Below are 18,990 nucleotides of genomic sequence, written 5' to 3' on the forward strand. Positions count from 1 at the left end.
TCCGGCTTTTTTTTGTAAAACCGGATCCGGCGAAATGCAATGCCGGATCCGGTTTTTCCCCATTGACTTGTATTAGCGCCGGATGGCATTGCGGTTCGTCCGTTTTTTGCTGGATCTGGCTATTTGTCTCATTCCGGTGTCTGGAAAAAACAGCTACTGTAACGTTTTTTGTCTCCGGCGAAAAAGCCGGAAGCGCCGGATCCGGCGCTTCCGGCTATTTGCCACAATGAAAGTCTATGGGCGCCGGAATTCACCGGATCCAGAAAAAGATGGATCCAGCCACCGGATCCATTTTTTTAAGTCTGCGCATGCTCAGATCCAATTGGCCAGCCCCCAGGAAACAGATATAACCTGCTAGACGGATTCGGCAGAAAAACGGATCCATTTCTACAGTTCTCCAAAATTTACTCCGGATCTGTTTTTTCTAAAAATAGCCGGATCCTGCCTGACAGCAAAAAACTGATGTGTGAAAGTAGCCTTACACTGATGTTCCTTGAGCCTCACTTTTAATCTGTTTAGAAGTTTTCTGGGCTCTCTTGTTACCATTCGCATTATCCGTCTCTTTCATTTGTCATCAATTTTCCTCCTGCGGCCACGTTCAGGGAGGTTGGCTACAGTCCCATGGAGCTTAAATTTCTGAATAATATGTGCAACTGTAGTCACAGGAACATTAAGCTACTTGGAGATGGCCATATAACTTTTACCTTTAAAATGTTTGTCTATAATTTTCTTTCTAGTCTCCTGAGACAACTCTTTCCTTTGCTTCAACTCTTCAGTGTTGAGTGTGATACACACCATGTCACCAAACTGCACAGTGAGTATCTGTAGCCCTGTATACAGGCCCACTCACTGATTCCAAGATTGTAGACACCTGTGATGCTAATTAGTGGACACACCTTGCTTTAACATGTCCCTTTTGTCACATTATTTTCAGGGGTACCATCATTTCTGTCCAGGCCTATTTCATGAGATTTTTTTTTTTTTAATTCTGTGGAAGCATGGTTGAAAAGCTATGTTTGACTTTCATTTGTTCATTTTCATAGATCTTTTATTTATTATTACTTTTGTCAGATTCAAGTTATTTCTGTGACCATTGTGGGCTTTTCTGTCATTAAATGAGGGGTACCAACAATTTTGACCACGTGTGTATGTCAAGTCAGCAGTCTTCCCCATGATTGTGAAGCATACTGAGACAGACTAAAGTACCATTTTAAACACTTAGGAAGCCTTTGCAGGTGTTTTTTGTTAATTATTCTAATTTGCTGAGCTAATGACTGGGGTTTTCGTTGACTGTAAGCCATAATTATCGACATTAACAGAAATAAACACTTGGAATAGATCACTCTGTTTGTAATGACTCTATATAATATAAGAGTTTCACTTTTTGCATTGAAGAACTGAAATAAATGAAATTTTTGATGATATTCTAATTTTGTGAGAAGCACCTGAATAATTCACTTTGTTTGGTTTCCCTTTGTTTTTTATTTACAATATGTACTATATGGATATTTATGATCTTGCAGATTTTTATGTATTTTTCTACTGTATACAGTGGGTACAGAAAGTATTCAAACCCCTTTAAATTTTTCACTCTTTGCTTCATTGCAGCCCTTTGGTAAATTCAAAAAAAATTTTTTCTTCATTAATGTACGCACTGCACCTATCTTGACTGAAAAAAACAGAAATGTAGAAATTTTTGCAAATGTATTAAAAAAATAAAATATCACATGGTCATAAGTATTCAGACCCTTTGCTCAGACACTCATATTTACTGTAAGTCAAATCCTGTCCATTTCCTTGTGATCCTCCTTGAGATGGTTCTACTCCTTCATTGGAGTCCAGCTGTGTTTAATTAAACGGATAGGACTTGATTTGTAAAGGCACACACCTGTCTATATATGACCTCACAGCTCACAGTGCATGTCAGACCAAATGAGAATCATGAGGTCAAAGAAACTGGCCAACGAGCTCAGAGACAGAATTGTGGCAAGGCACAGATCTTGCCAAGGTTAAAAAAAATTCTGCAGTACTCAAGGTTCCTAAGAGCACAGTGTCCTCCATAATCCTTAAATGGAAGAAGTTTAGGACCACCAGACATCTTCCTAGACCTGGCTGTCCAGCCAAATTGAGCAATCGTGGGAGTAGAGCCTTGGTAAGACAGGTAAAGAAGAACCCCAAAATCACTGTGGCTGAGCTCCACAGATGCAGTAAGGAGATGGGAGAAAGTTCCACCAAGTCAACTATCACTTCAGCCCTCCACCCAGCGGGCCTTTATGGCAGAGTGGCCTGACGGAAGCCTCTCCTCAGTGCAAGACATATGAATGCCCACATAGTTTGATAAAAAGCACATGAAGGACACCAAGACTATGAGAAATAAGATTCTCTGTTCTGATGAGTCGAAGATAGAACTTTTTGGTGATAATTCTAAGCGGTATGTGTGGAGAAGACCAGGCACTGCTCATCACCTGCCCAATACAATCCCAACAGTGAAACATGGTGGTGACAGCATCATACTATGGGGGTGTTTTCAGCTGCAGGGACAGGACAACTGGTTGTGCAGCACCCCCCTAGGGCCGGGGTTACTCGGTACAGTCAGTTCTTCAGAAGATATGTTACGGCAGCAAAGACCCGGTCCATGACCCTGGGCGTGTAATGTAAAATAAAAGATGGGGGAAGTAGTTTAATATATATTCGTGACGCCACCTGTGGTATTCGGCAATGAAGGTGATAGCCGATGCTGCAAAAGTGACCTCTGGGACTGTTGGTGATGCAGCAGAATTGTTACAGCTCCCAACGAGCAGAGCTAGGCCCCAGGGCAGTTATAGGTATTAGAGATTATGATGATGGTGGTTGTGGTGCAAGGTAGGTGATGCAGTAAATAAATCCGAGGACACAGCGGAGTGCAGTTTCCACACTTTTACTCACAGTTCTCCAGTTACATTCCTCAGCCGGGTTGCTGTGTCCTCTGGGTTGGTGGCCCAGCTAGCTCTCAAGTAAGTTGGTGTACACCATGTCAGAACCCCCTTCAGATGTTCCTTTCCTGGCCATCTCACTGCGCTGTCTCCCACATTTTCTGCCAGCGCCTTCACACACAGTGTCCCAAGCCAGCAGCCCCGGATCCTGTCGGGCGACATACTCTAGGTCCCCTTGATCCTATACAGCTGCCTTTTCAGCGATTGTGTGTGGATGTGGCTGCAGCACATGTAGATACTGCAGAATCCGGTTAGCTAGCTGAGTCCTCAGTTTCTCCACTTGTCTGGGGCCGGTCCCCTACTGTGACCTTGTCCTTTCACCCGACTGCCGTCGGCATGGATTCGGGCACCACGGGTGGATTCCTCAATTCCCGAGCCCCTAGGACCCTTTCCTTCTCTCCTTTTTTCTCTCATGCTACGCTAGTCTAGGGATGTGCTCTTCTCTCCTTCAGTCCCCAGCACCAACTGACTACTTCACTCCAACTAACTCCTGTTTCCATGACAACTCCCTCTGACTCCTCCCCTACTACTTTCTCCACCCACTCCCTATACCTAGCTCCTCCCAGGCCCTCAGAGGTACAGTGTTGGATGTAAGTATGTGGGTTCTGGGTAGTGCCCCCTCCTTATCTGAGAGCGGAGTACCACACCTCTAGCTGAGGTGCAGTATCTCTGTGGTGACTGAACTCTCAGAGGCGCCACAGTTGCAATTAAAGGAAACGTGAATGCAGCCATGTACAGAGATATCCTGGATGAAAACCTCTTCCAGAATGCTCTGGACCTCAGACTCGGCTGAAGGTTCACCTGCCAACAAGACAATGACCCCCAGCTAAAATAACAAAAGAGTGGCTTCAAAACCACTCTGTGACCGTTCTTGACTGGTCCAGCCAGAGCCCTGACTTAAACCCAATTGAGCATCTCTGGAGAGTTCTGAAAATGACTGCCCACCAACGTTCATCATCCAACCTGAGGGAACTGGAGAGGATCTGCAAGGAAGAATTTCAGAGGATTCCCAAATCCAGGTGTGAAAAACTTGTTGCATCATTCCCAAGAAGACTCATGGCTGTACTCGCTCAAAAGGGTGCTTCTACTCAATAATGAGCAAAGGGTCTGAATACTTATGACTAGAGTTGAGAGAAATGGGTCGGCCAATTTCAAAAGTCGCCGACTTTCGCAAAAGTCGGGTTTCATGAAACGAAACCCTACCATAGCGTGAGGTCTGCCACGAGGTCGGCGACCATGGCGCCAAAGTCGCGTTTCAAATGATGCTTCAGCGCCATTTTTCAGCCAATGATGGAGGACGCACACTGTGGGCAACGCTATGACATAGGCAGCGGTCACCACCATCTTTGAGAACGGCATGCAAAGGATTGGCTTGCTTTGTGTGGGGTCACAGGGGCTATAAAAGGGTGTGCATGCCGACCGCCATCTTACTTCTGCTGATCTCAGAATAGGGAGCTGCTGCTGCTGATTCTGTAGGGAGAGCGTTAGGCAGGGAAGAAGATACAAAAAACTGCTTCTGCTGCTAGCGATTTTGCCTATACAACACACCAGTTAGTGTGAAGTGCAAGGGAAGGATATATTTTGGTGCATCAGCTCTGTTGGTTATTAGGCTGCCTTATAAGGCTCCCTGATAGCTGCATTGCTGTTTTCACACTGCTGTGCAAACTGCTTTTTTTAAAAGCAAAAATACTTTTCTTCCTCTTTTTTGCCAAGTTACCAAGCGTTCATTTTTCCACACTTTTGTGTGCAGCAGTCCTGCTTATTAGGCTGCCTGCTGCCATACTTGGGACTGAGAGCATCATTGTCAGCTTGCTAAAATCTCTAGAAATGACGTGGAAGTGCAATAAGGACTGCGCTTGCTTCTGGTAGAGTAAAGGGTTCTTTATTCAGCCAACGCGTTTCCTGAGCCTGCTGGCTCACTTCATCAGGGCAGATTACATTGGAAGACAGTGAAACATACTTATAGAGAAAAAAGGCGCCAATACAGGGTCAAACAGAATCAGCAAAGGTCAAAGAAAGAAAAAAAAAAAAACAAAAAAAAAAAACCAAACAATGAAACTTTATTACAAGCATAAAAAACACAACAATAAAAGTATATATAGAAAAGGAAAAAATAAAAATATGTAAAAGTACAAAAAATTAAAATATAAAACAGAGTGCTATGGATCACGGGGTTAAAACATGGCTATAGTTAAAAAAGGTGAGTCCTCAAGGGGTATTAGAACCTGGCTCATAAAATGCAAATGGAAGGTATTAGTCCACTAGACCATTAAGCTTGACTGTGGTGATGTGAAGAATAAATTGAGGGGTTGTTTGTCACTTTATTTAGAAAAAAAAAAAAAATATATAAGTAAAGGTCAAAAATGGTAAAGAATAAAAACAATGAGATTTAATCACAAACATAGAAAACACAACAATAAGAGTCTATATAGAAAAGAAAAAATAAAATTATGTAAAAGTACAAAAAATATGAAACAGAGTGCTAAGGATCACGAGGTTGAAACATGGCTATAGTTAAAAAAGGTGAGTCCTCAAGGGGTATTAGAACCTGGCTCATGACGTGCAAGTGCAGACTATGAAGTGCAAATGTAAGGTATTAGTCCACTAGACCATTAAGCTTGACTGTGGTGGTGTGAAGAATAAATCCTTTCCCCCTCTTCTATCAAATAAAAGCATCATTGATAATATTGAGGCCATAGGGACCAATTGTCTTTAATTTATAAATCCAATAGACCTCTTTTCTATTCAGTGCTTGGGTTCTATTGGAAACGTGTTCAGGGATGTGTTCTATAGGAAAAATGATAGCTTTAGAAAAATCTCTTTGGTGAAATAAATCAAAGTGACGTGACAAACCGTGTTTTTGATACACAGTTTTAGTGTTGTGTCTATGAGAGTTCATTCTACAGTGAAGGGGTTGTGTGGTTCTGCCAACATACAATTTAGGACAAGGACAAAGGATGACATAGATGACAAAGGAAGACACACAGGACAGGTGGTTAGTGATGGTGAATTTTTCTGAGGTGAATGGATGTGAAAAGATGAATGTATTATGAACAATATTACTGCATAGGCTGCACCTGGGTTTCAGGCATCTGAAAATGCCTGGTGTCAAGCCAGTGCAGTTATCAGGAGTACACTGGGTCAATCTGCTAGGGGCCAGATGGTTTTTTAGTGATCTGGCCTTCCTAAAAGTGACAGTAGGTCTATCAGGCAGAACTTTATTGAGTATTGGATCTTTTTTGATAATATACCAGAGGTCACCTAACATATTTTTTATCTCTTTATGTTGGGAGTTATAAGTAGTGATAAAGTTGGCCTGATAGTTATCATGTGCATCCTTTTCTTTAGATCTCTCACTTAAAAGAGTTTGCTGATTAAAATTTTTAAAAACATTATTAAAAGTAGAATGAACCAATTGGGAGGGGTATTTTTGAGCAAGGAATCTTCCCTTGAGGACCTCAGCTTGATTATTAAAATCCTCGTCCTCTGTGCAATTCTTTCTGATTCTCTGAAATTGATTATGAGGGATGTTAAAAAGCCATTTGGAATAGTGGCTACTCTTAAAATGGACATAACTATTGGAGTCAACTTTCTTAAAAAAGGTTTTTGTATGAATTTTGGAATTTTTTATAAAAAAAGTGATATCAAGAAAGTCCATCTGGGTATTACTAATGTGGGGGGTAAATTCCGAACCCCATGTGTTATTTTGTATAGAAGAAATAAAAGCATCAACTGAAACGTGACTGGTGTCCAGGATTAAGAATAAATCATCAATATATCTTCTATATAAAACAATGCCCTCTAAAAATGAATCAATAGTAATAAAAGCATTCTCAAAGACCCCCATAAAAAGATTAGCATAAGTTGGCGCGACCCGTGATCCCATAGCGGTGCCTCTGATCTGATGATAAAAATCCCCCAAGAAAGTAAAAAAATTGTTATGTAAAATAAAATCCATCCCATTAAAAATAAATTCCTTTTGAGGGTCAGACAGTCGACTGTCAGTTAAAAGAAATTTTTTAAAACAGCTCAAACCCAGTTGGTGATCAATGTTGGAATACAAAGCAGATACGTCAAAAGAAATAAAAACATAAGAATCTTTCCAAGGTGTATTATTAGTTAAATTGATCAGTTGTGTAGAATCCTTTAAAAAACTAGGGAGCTGTGAGACATGAGGCTGCATGATTCTATCTATGTAAAATGTGTCAAAACTAAAGGAACAAGAAAGCGCAATAGGGTCTTATCCGGGTTAATGCTGGAGAAGTAGATTAGATTATACTCACCCTTTTTAGGAGAGGTTCAAGCATGTAGGATCAGTAATCTGCTTGCTGCACGTCCAAAGGTCAGCTCCGCGACCGCTACACATCAGATTTTGGAATAAATTCTTGGACTTTTGTGCGCTACCAGATAAATTCACCAATCCAATCTTTCTCTTAAATATTGGATTGGTGACTTTATCTGGTAGCGCACAAAAGTCCAAGAATTTATTCCAAAATCTGATGTTATCTATGTAAAATGATAGATTACTGGTGAGGGAGTCAATACCCGAAATAATGGGTCTTCCTGGTGGATTAATAGTATTCTTGTGTATTTTGGGTAAATGGTACAGGAAGGGAGTGGAGGGGTTCTTGACTGTTAAAAACTTTTTTCATGGTCATTAAGAACCCCAGAATCATGCGCCTTTTTAATAAAATCATTATAAAAAACAGTGGCTTGGGGGATGGGGTCCTGGGTAATGGGTGAATAAAATTTTTTGTCAGATAAAATTCTAAAAGCCTCGTTCACATAGTCAGTTTTATCTTGAATCACTATCCCTCCACCTTTGTCTTCAGATTTGATCACGATATTAGTGTTTTTCTCTAATTTTTCCAGTGCCACACGTTCTTTTGAGGACAAATTTTGTTTTACTGGTATATTTTGGGTGGGTAGTGCATTTAGACGATCCAATAGGAGGTCAGAGAATGTTTCTAAATGATGTCCTCTGCTTTCTAGTGGGTAGAATGAGGATTTCCCTCTGACATCAAGGTGGAAGGAAGAGACAACTGTAGTGTTTGAAGTGTCAGGGTTAGAGTGAACTTTTTTGAGTTCAAAATGTCTCAGTAAGGTAAGTTTCCTAATGTATTTCTGGGCATCAAGAAATAATTCAAAACCACTGCTTTTATTTGTCGGGCAAAAAGAAAGTCCCTTGCTTAGCAACCCTTCCTCCTCTGGGGACAGGGGGTGAGAAGATAAATTAAAAACATTCGATTTTATTAGCATGAGTTGTCGCTTTTCCCTTTTTTTATTTGCTCCTTGGCCTCTGGCTCCTCTATAGGGTTTTTTCTTTTTAGTGTGACCTTCTGAAAAAAAGAAGTGATATCTTTTTTTGCTTGGGGAATGGGATTGCATGCAGCTGGTAGAAAAGAAACTGCTGCTGATGAACCAGCAGCAGAGTTGTCAACAATGACCTGGTCATTAATGATCAACCTCTTTTCTGTGGAAACAGCAGGGAGTTTATCCATGTAGGAGGTGGTAGGGTTGTCAGCGTTAAGGACAATAAGATCAGTGGTGACAGGAGGGTCAAAATCGGAGACCTCAGTGGTGTCTGATTTTGCTGGAGTGAGTGGGGGATCAAAAAAAGGTAGGGGGAAGGAAGAAGATCTCCTTCTATCAATGATTAGTAATGCCATGTCATTGGCAGGATTGGGAGTAACATTATCAGTGGGTATAGTAGTAGGGATACCCCCACTAGACTTGAAAGAATTGATGTTGGAGTCCATCAATTCTGAAAGGGTGCGTGTGGGCACAATAGTAGTAGAAAGAGTAGGTGTAATAGGTCCAGCTGGCCTAGGGGGATCCCTCGGATAGCTTCTCAGATGTTGCTTTCTCCCTCTGTTACTGTTAATGAAGACTCTCCCTGAGTTAGTGTTCATAGGGGAATGAGTCTGAGTGTTAGAAGAAGCAGGGGGGTATTTTTTGATATGAGAAAAAATTTTTGGAAGTGCAGAGCTTTCCTCTGGACCAGGTGCCTCAGGGATAGGAGAGGAAGGGTCCTAATCAGCAAACTCTTTTAAGTGAGAGATCTAAAGAAAAGGATGCACATGATAACTATCAGGCCAACTTTATCACTACTTATAACTCCCAACATAAAGAGATAAAAAATATGTTAGGTGACCTCTGGTATATTATCAAAAAAGATCCAATACTCAATAAAGTTCTGCATGATAGACCTACTGTCACTTTTAGGAAGGCCAGATCACTAAAAAACCATCTGGCCCCTAGCAGATTGACCCAGTGTACTCCTGATAACTGCACTGGCTTGACACCAGGCATTTTCAGATGCCTGAAACCCAGGTGCAGCCTATGCAGTAATATTGCTCATAATACATTCATCTTTTCACATCCATTCACCTCAGAAAAATTCACTATCACTAACCACCTGTCCTGTGTGTCTTCCTTTGTCATCTATGTCATCCTTTGTCCTTGTCCTAAATTGTATGTTGGCAGAACCACACAACCCCTTCACTGTAGAATGAATTCTCATAGACACAACACTAAAACTGGGTATCAAAAACACGGTTTGTCACGTCACTTTGATTTATTTCACCAAAGAGATTTTTCTAAAGCTATCATTTTTCCTATAGAACACATCCCTGAACACGTTTCCAATAGAACCCAAGCACTGAATAGAAAAGAGGTCTATTGGATTTATAAATTAAAGACAATTGGTCCCTATGGCCTCAATATTATCAATGATGCTTTTATTTGATAGAAGAGGGGGAAAGGATTTATTCTTCACACCACCACAGTCAAGCTTAATGGTCTAGTGGACTAATACCTTACATTTGCACTTCATAGTCTGCACTTGCACTTCATGAGCCAGGTTCTAATACCCCTTGAGGACTCACCTTTTTTAACTATAGCCATGTTTCAACCTTGTGATCCTTAGCACTCTGTTTCATATTTTTTGTACTTTTACATAATTTTATTTTTTCTTTTCTATATAGACTCTTATTGTTGTGTTTTCTATGTTTGTGATTAAATCTCATTGTTTTTATTCTTTACCATTTTTGACCTTTACTTATATATTTTTTTTTTTTTTCTAAATAAAGTGACAAACAACCCCTCAATTTATTCTTCACATCACCACAGTCAAGCTTAATGGTCTAGTGGACTAATACCTTCCATTTGCATTTTATGAGCCAGGTTCTAATACCCCTTGAGGACTCACCTTTTTTAACTATAGCCATGTTTTAACCCCGTGATCCATAGCACTCTGTTTTATATTTTAATTTTTTGTACTTTTACATATTTTTATTTTTTCCTTTTCTATATATACTTTTATTGTTGTGTTTTTTATGCTTGTAATAAAGTTTCATTGTTTGGTTTTTTGTTTTTTTTCTTTGACCTTTGCTGATTCTGTTTGACCCTGTATTGGCGCCTTTTTTCTCTATAAGTATGTTTCACTGTCTTCCAATGTAATCTGCCCTGATGAAGTGAGCCAGCAGGCTCAGGAAACGCGTTGGCTGAATAAAGAACCCTTTACTCTACCAGAAGCAAGCGCAGTCCTTATTGCACTTCCACGTCATTTCTGCAATTCTGTCCTAGGACCCTGTGCAGACTTGCTGCTGCTTCTCAAGCGTTCATGGGTGTTGTGACTACCTCACAACCCCAATAGGTGAGCACCTTCCCTACTGTTCCACAATTTTAATTGTTTTATACAGATTTCGCACAGTGGATGCGCCCTGTATCTCTCCTTTTATCTGCTAAAATCTCAAGGGAGATTCAAATTCTCCCCAGTCCTATATAGACAATTTATACACCTTCCAATTTCAGCCTGTTATATTGAGGTGTAATCTACACTGGGCCTGAGATAATAGTTCAGTGTCCTCAAGTCTGTAGGGCGATTCAAATTCTCCCCAGTCCTATATAGACATTTTATACACCATCCAATTTCAGCCTGTTATATTGAGGTGTAATCTACACTGGGCCTGAGATAATAGTTCAGTGTCCTCAAGTTTGTAGGGAGATTCCAATTCTCCCCAGTCCTATATAGACATTTTATACACCATCCAATTTCAGCCTATTATATTGAGGTGTAATCTACACTGGGCCTGAGATGATAGTTCAGTGTCCTCAAGTCTGTAGTGAGATTCAAATTCTCCCCAAAACTCTATATACCTTGCACCTTGTTTTACAGTACCATATTGCTGGTGGTATTTTGGGTACATTTTCCCAAAAATGAGGAAGTGTGTTGGAGAGGCCGTGGAAGTGGGTGGGGGTTGCCAGCTGGTAATGATGGTGTTGGTGGTGGTGGTGGATCTGCTGGTAGTGGCAAAAGCACAATAGCACCTAATGCAGGAGGTTTTGAGCCTGCGTCATCGTCTGGCTCCACATGGCCTCGAAGGCTCCCTTTTCTGGGAGTAGGTAAACCGCTTTTAAAGCAGGAGCTTCAGGAACAAGATTGGGCTTACATTGCTGACACAGCCTCCAGCTCTATCGCCTCCTCTTCTGAACTTTCAAAAAATAAAAGCACTGAGTCGTCATTGGAGGCTCATGGTCAGGAACCACACCTTTCCTTGTGTCCTTCACCCCTACCAAAAGTAAAGGATGTGGCAGGCCACACTACAGATTACTCCATGGAGCTCTTTTCACATACCATGCCTGGGTTATCAAGTCAAATCGTGAATTACCCAGTCCAAGAAGAATCTAACATGGACTGCACTGATGACCAGCCACTGCTAGATTTATCTGCTGGTACATTCACTCAGAGCACTACATTGTCCTCGCAGTGTACTGAGCCAGAATCTGACCCTAATGAAACTCAGGTGCCCCTTCCCGCATACTATACTGTTATGAGCTCATTTTCTGCTCCACCAGTTGGGAGTTCTCCTTCTCCCTCTGGTAGTGACAGGAGGTAGTGAGGTTACTTTAATTGGTAATGGTCTGCCATCTGACGAGGAGGATAGTGATTGGATCTCCGGAGTATCAAACTGGATATAAGACAGCCAACGCCCTATCCTGTTGCTGGTGATTCAGTCTGTTTCTCAGGTCTTGGACTTCAGCTCTGCTCCAGTCATCTCAAGTTAAGTTTGTTTTTTGCTAATGTTCACACTTGCTCTTGTTGGCCAACTCAGTTTTTGTGTGGTCAGCCAGCCCGGCTGGGCTGTGCTGAATTTCCACTCTTATTTATCTGTATTTGCCAATTTGCCTTTTTGTCCTTTATTAGATTGGCCTCTTTTTGCTCTGTCTCAGAATATTCCAGAGTGCTGATATAGTGGGAGAAGTCTAGTGACTTCAGGGTTAATTTTGTTATCAGAAGCATTGGACATTATTTTTGGTAGGGTTTTTTGGCAGATTGCAGACAGTATCTTTCCTTTCCTGTCCTATCAAGTTAGTTTGGCCCCATCGTTTGCTCAGCCTATTTTTCTGCCTTTGTTTGTGTTTTCATCTTGCTTCACCGTCAATACATGTGGGGGGCTGTCTTTCCTTTGGGGTCTGCTCTGGGGAGTTAGTTTTCCTCTTTTCTTACTTTAGGCTTATTTAGCTCTCCGGTTGTGACGAGGCGTCCAGGACCACCGTAGACACGTTCCACAACTGCTTCTAGTTGTGTGTTAAGATCAGAGCTCTGCAGTCTGCATAGTTACCAACCTCTCTGGTTTTCTGAGACTTAGCGTGTTTTGCTTTTTTCCTCCTCGGTGACCCATCATAACAGAATAAACAGCCATACCGCAGATTCTAGGGTACTCAAAAGCAGGAAGGAATTGTTTAAGAAAAAAAAAAAAAGGGAAAGAAAAAAAAAGTGTCAGAGTTTTATTTATTTTTTTTTAATATTTTTTCCTCTTTTTCTCTGGGGCCGCAGGAGGATTTTTTTTTCTCCTAATGGAGATTAAGCAATTGTCTGATCGTGTGGAGCAACTTGCTGCTGAAGTGCAGGGAATTTCTACCTACCTCATTCAGTCACATGTTGCTGAACCCAAGATCCCTACTCGTGATGTATTTTCTGGGGATTGGTCTAAATTTCTGAATTTTAAGAATAATTGTAAATTATTTCTTGCCTTGAAGCCTAACTCATTGGGGAGCTCTGTGCAGCAGGTTAAAATTGTCATCTCCTTGCTGCACGGCGATCCCCAGGATTGGGCGTTTTCTCTGACACCTGAAAATCCTATTCTGACTAATGTGGATGCATTTTTTCAGGCTCTGGGGTTGTTGTATGATGAACCTAATGCCGTTGATCAAGCTGAGAGAACCCTGTTGGCATTAAGCCAGGGTCAGGATCCTGCAGAGTTATACTGTCAAAGATTCCGAAAGTGGGCGGTCCTTACTACATGGAATGATAGTGCACTGGCAGCTCTCTTTCAGAAAGGTTTATCAGAGACCGTAAAGGATGTTATGGTGGGATTTCCTGTTCCCTCTGGTCTGGATGGCTCTATGTCATTAGCCATTCAAGTTGATCGGCGTTTACGTGAACGTAATACTACACGGGAGGCATTGCCACTTTCTGAACAAATGTCTGAATGGCATTGCCCTGGACAGGTGGGTGGGCCGACTCTTGGGCGCCGGCACTGGCACAGGGTCCCTCATAGTACAATCAAGTGTCTCAGACGGTGTGGGTGCACACCTGCCATCAGACACACTGGCGTACTATGAGGGGCCCAGTGCCAGTACGGACGCCCACGAGTGGGCTCCCTTGCTTGGGCAGGGCCCCAGCATTTGCAATATTTACCTCTCCCTGCTCCTCCGCTGTGTAGTCTGGGCTGTCAAATCCTTCCCTGGGACTGCCACTACAAATTTGGTGAACTGATAGATGATGGTTAAGACGTAGCTATGCCCTGTCCTGCTGGCCGGGCTCCAGCTTCAGATGATCAATGGCTTCCATTTCTTATGGACGTCAACTCACAATGAGATGCACTGGTGGTTTATCATCAGCTTTCACAGTTTTCCTACTCACAGACGTGTGACATTCCTGCCCTCATTTTTAAATGTGCCCTCTCATGCCAATCCAATAGAATCGCCTACAGCCTGTGGCTTCTGTCTTTTGCACTCCAAGGTTACCTGACAGATCATGATAGGCAGTGAGGACAATGCCTACATCTCTCCCTGTGATCAAAATTTGATGGAGATGAGTAACGGTGATGGGATCAACGGTACTGCGATACAGCAACCCTTTCTTCACAAAGAACTGTTTTCGCTGTCTCCACACACACAAAGTAATTGAGGGTCAGCATCGCCTCTGAGAATTCTCCCGGGAGTTTTTCCCTTGATTAGTAATTACTAAATTTCTGCAATCACTCGACTTTATGTCTGTACTTTTATCCATCTCGTTTCCTCTTGCGGAGAGTCTGGACTGTCTTACTGAGACAGAAATATATATGAAGACTTAAAAATACCCCAACAGTGTATACTGGTGTACACTTCAAAAACATTTCCTTTTTTCTACTTTTTAGATTGTTGTCTAATCCATACTGAGGCTGTGAGTGTCTTTGTCGGACTCCGGAAATAAACACGGAGATTTTAAATGTTTAAACTTTGCTATATATACCTGTTATCCGGTGATACTGTACCCTTTCTCAACTTTCTGCAATCTTGTCGAATTCATACTGTGCCTGAGACCATCTGAGTCTGCCTCCTGATTACAGATGAGTGGTGTTTGAGTGGAACTGTTGGCCAAGTTCAAATTCTAGCTGTTTTGGGCGGTGTTTTATCCGTTCGTCGAACTACAACACTTTGATTAAAATTCGGCTGTTCGAGTTTCCATTCGAGAACATTTCGTTAAACAAAAGCGTATATTTTTTTCACATTAATAATGGTTTTCAATGATAATAGACAGTTTTAGGGCATAGTAGCGGTGTCTGGTAGCCAGAGGTGTAGTACACCTGTGAAGGAGTAACATCGTGTGTGTTTCTAATAATTTTTTACTGCATATTGTCCTGAAAATCCTTTTGGGCCTAGTAACTGTGTCTACTACTCAGTAGAGGAGCCCACCCGTGAACCGAGCTATGCCGCCTGTTTATGAAAGAACCAGATTTTGACTGCATTTACACCACTTAATACTTTGGGCCTAGTAACTGTGTATGCTACTCAGCAGAGTTGGCCACCCGTGAACCAAGCTATGCCGCCTGTTTATGTAAGAACTGTGTGCTACTCAGCAGAGGAGCCCAGCTGTTAAGCAAGCTACAACACCTGTGGTTTGGACACTTAATTTTTTCACATTCTTTCTGGAAAGCCGTTTAGGCCTAATTCCGGAATTACGGTTGACCTGCACTTACTGGGAAATGCTTGTTCGCGGGGAAGAATTGTAATTCCAGATCCCCATCACTAACGGGGTTCAGCGTGTTATCCGCACCTGTAAGCGATACACGCTGGTCCTTTCATTAGCATGCGTGCAGCCCCGGACATGTAAGGGCATGACAGACCTGTTATTGGCCGATCTCGCGTGCCAGAGCCTCGTGTGTCCCTCTAGTAAGCTGGACGTGGACCGCGGGGGCATGCCTGAGTCTCGTTTGTTAACGGAATTAAGCTTGCAATCTGTGCAAATTTTTTGTGGATGGCATGGTTGAGGTTGCCCGTGTTGAGTCCAATTAAGCCGCAGACTCCACTCCTGGTGGTGCCCTTCTGGACATTCCTTTAAGGTTCAGCTTTGCAACCATACTGCCCCCGGAAACCAAACACTTTTCCTGACAGTGACATTCTGGTCAAAGAGCGCGATGACATCATGTCTATACGCCCTCTGCCTTAACAGTCCAAGTGCAAAGAGATGGAAGATGGGGACGACGAGGAGTCCAGAGTACAGGGATTCCCTAGCGAGGAGACTTATTTAATTGTTTTAAAGGTTGGGAGCAATTTTTGGGGAGCACGATACTCTGGAGAATGATATCTGGGGCCCACCATACACTGGAGCATTCCAAAGGTGGACATCAGTCACTGGAGCAGCATTTACAGGGCCCATTATACACTGGAGCATTAGAAATGGGGCCCATTATATATGGAGCATTATTTGGGCCCATAAGACACTGGGGCTTCATCCATGGTGAACAACATATACTGTAGCATTATGTGGAGCTCATACTGTATGGAACATTATATGGGACCAATGATTCTGTATGGAGAAATATATGGGCCTCATTACTCTGTATGGCGCACTATGCGGTGGCCATAATACTGTATGGAGGAATATACTGTCTGTTTTTGGAGCTATTGGAGAATTTAAAATGGATATCAGTCATGTGATATAAGAAGTGAAGTATTTTTCATTGTCCTATACCGCTATATCTCTGCCGTATCAGAGGATCATGAATTGTGGCATGTGTTGAAGGAGCCCAGTGACACTCTTTGGCCCTGGGCCCACGAAAATCTGGAGCCAGCACTGCCCCCCCCACAACTTTAACCAAATAACCCCCAGTTGTCAATGCCTAACTATTATTATAAAGTAAATTAAGTTTGACAAGCTTAAGGAATAAGAATTGATGTTTTTGGCATTAAAATGGGCACTCTAGGTGTGTTTCCTGTCCTCCACTCACTGCTGACTTTTCTTCCCCATTGACTTACATTGGGTTTCGTGTTTCAGTCGGACTTCGACTTTTCACAATAGTCGGCCGATTTTGTTCGACCCGATTTTTGCGAAAGTCGGGTTTCGTGAAACCCGACTCGACCCGAAAAAAGACAAAGTCGCTCATCTCTACTTATGACCATTAGTGGTAGGCGTCGGATTTCTGGCTCTGCACAGCAGGAATCCAGAGCCGTACATTCAGCGGACTCTCATTCCGCTGAATGAGAGTAAAAATTTCTCCGATTCACTGTATATATAGAAGGCGTAACCCACACACGCTCACTCACTATGGATGATGTAGGGAAGGTGGACTGACAGACAAACCAGCCTGTAGTGAGAAGCAGAGGTGTAGCGCAGTGTAGGTGTGAAACCGCTAAAATAAAGAGAAAGGGTGCAGTGTTTTAGCTTGCCCATTGGAGGGCAGTGGAGAGTGTAGGAGTGGGACTGAATAACTGAAATTGGTCAGAGAAACTGTTAGGTGATGGTGGGCGGAGTTACCAGAACTGGAAGTATAAAAGGCTGAGGGAAGGTTCTGGAAGAGTCAGTCAGCGAAGGGAGCACAGTAAAGAGGAAGTTCTGCTGAGGAAATAGAGACAGTGGAAAGGCTCCAGAGAGGACTGACAGTTGAGGCGGTCACGGGGGGGTGGCCCAGAGGACGGTAACCACAGACGCAGACGGCCTGGGGCTATCATACGGACGGTGTGCTCAGACTGGTGCAGCGCTGTGGTGGTTGGGCCTAGGCCAGCCACAGTGGACGCCATGATTATAGTTACAAAGGAAGTGAAGGTACAGGGTCCTGTGTACAGAGAAATGTGAAACGGCTGTGGTGAATTGCTGTTGTCGACAGAAGGATTGGCACTGAAAACGGACCTGTTCAATACAAATTCTGTCTCAGTCTCGGGTTTGTCTGCGGCAAGAAGAGGGTCCCCCCCCACAGTTGGTTATCCTACAGATGATACCTTAATACAAATTTTTGAAACAAGGTACTGTATCAGCACATACCAGGTGTGTCCAGTCTAGGGTTAAATTTCCATCTATACTTCCGGAGTCAGACACAGACACTCACAGGCTCACTATGTATTACACCAGAATGAAAAAAAGTAGAAAAATGGAAAGGTATTCATAGCATACACCAGTATACAGTGCTGTGGTACTTTTAAATCTTCGTATATATTTCAATCTCAGTAAGCCAGTCCAGACTCTCCGCTACTGGAAACTACATGGATACAAGTATAGTCGCAAAGTCGAGTGTTAGCAGAAATCTTGGAATTACTCATCGCGGGAAAACCGCTCGGTAGATGTTGCAGAGGTGATGCAGACCCTCAATTACGGTGTCTGTGGAGAAAGCGAAAAAGGTTCTTTGTGAAGAAAGGATTGCATTATCGCAGTAGCGTGGATCACATCACCTTTACTCGTCTCCATCAAATTGTGATCACAGGGAGAGATGTACCCATGGTCCTCACTGCCTATCATGATGTGTCTGGTCATTTTGGAGTGCAAAAGACAGACGCCACAGGCCGTAGTCAATTCTATTGGATTGGCATGAGAGGAGACATTGAAAAATGGTGGCAAGAATGTCACACGTCTGTGACTATCACAACTGTGAAAGGTGATAATAAACCACCACTGCATCCGCTTGTAAGTTGACGTCCATTTCAAATGGTAGCCATTGATCATCTGAAGGTAGAGGCCAGCAGGACAGGCCATAGCTGCATCTTAACCAACATTGATCAATACACCAAATTTCTAGTGGCCGTCCCTGTGAAGGATTTAACTGCCCAGACTACACAGCGGTGGAGCAGGGAGAGGTAAGTATTGCAACTTGCAAGTGCTGTGGCCATGACCAAGCAGGGGGGGCACAATTGTGGTCGATGGTACTGGCACAGGGCCCCTCATAGTACGCTGGTGTGTCTGACGGCGAGTGGGCCCTCCCACCGTTTGAGACACTTTATTGTACTATGAGGGGCCCTGTGCCATTGCCGTCGGCCATCATTGGGCCCATCCACCTGTTCAGAGCAACAGCACTTGCCTGGGGGAGCCAGGTCTTGACCCCAGCCATTGGGGGGGAGGGGTGGGCAGCCCAGTTAGGGAGGTTTAAAAATTGGCATATGTTGATGTGTTGGCTAGACATTCAGCTGCTGCAAAGGGTGTAATTGAGCAAGTCCGAGGAAGAGGAGGAAAAAACCGAGGCACTTTTCTGGTAACCTATGTGTCATCAGGGGAAGGTGGGACAAAATCCTTTGAAACCCATGCATGGTTCATTTTAATGAAGGTTAGATCATCAACATTTTGGGTCGACAGAAGACTTTCAGATAACACACTAGCAGCAGGGCAAGCGAGCTCCTGTAAGGCATATTGTGCCAATTCAGGCCAGGCGTGCAGTTTAGAGGCCCAATAGTCAAAGGGGAATGACCTGTGAGGGAGAACATCGATATGGGAGGAAAAGTTGTTTGTAACCATAGTTGACAACTGCTGCCTCTTGTCACTTTT

This window comes from Dendrobates tinctorius, unplaced genomic scaffold (assembly GCF_039654945.1).
Source record: "Dendrobates tinctorius isolate UK_male_01 unplaced genomic scaffold, ASM3965494v1 ptg000162l, whole genome shotgun sequence".
Lineage (NCBI taxonomy): Eukaryota > Metazoa > Chordata > Amphibia > Anura > Dendrobatidae > Dendrobates > Dendrobates tinctorius.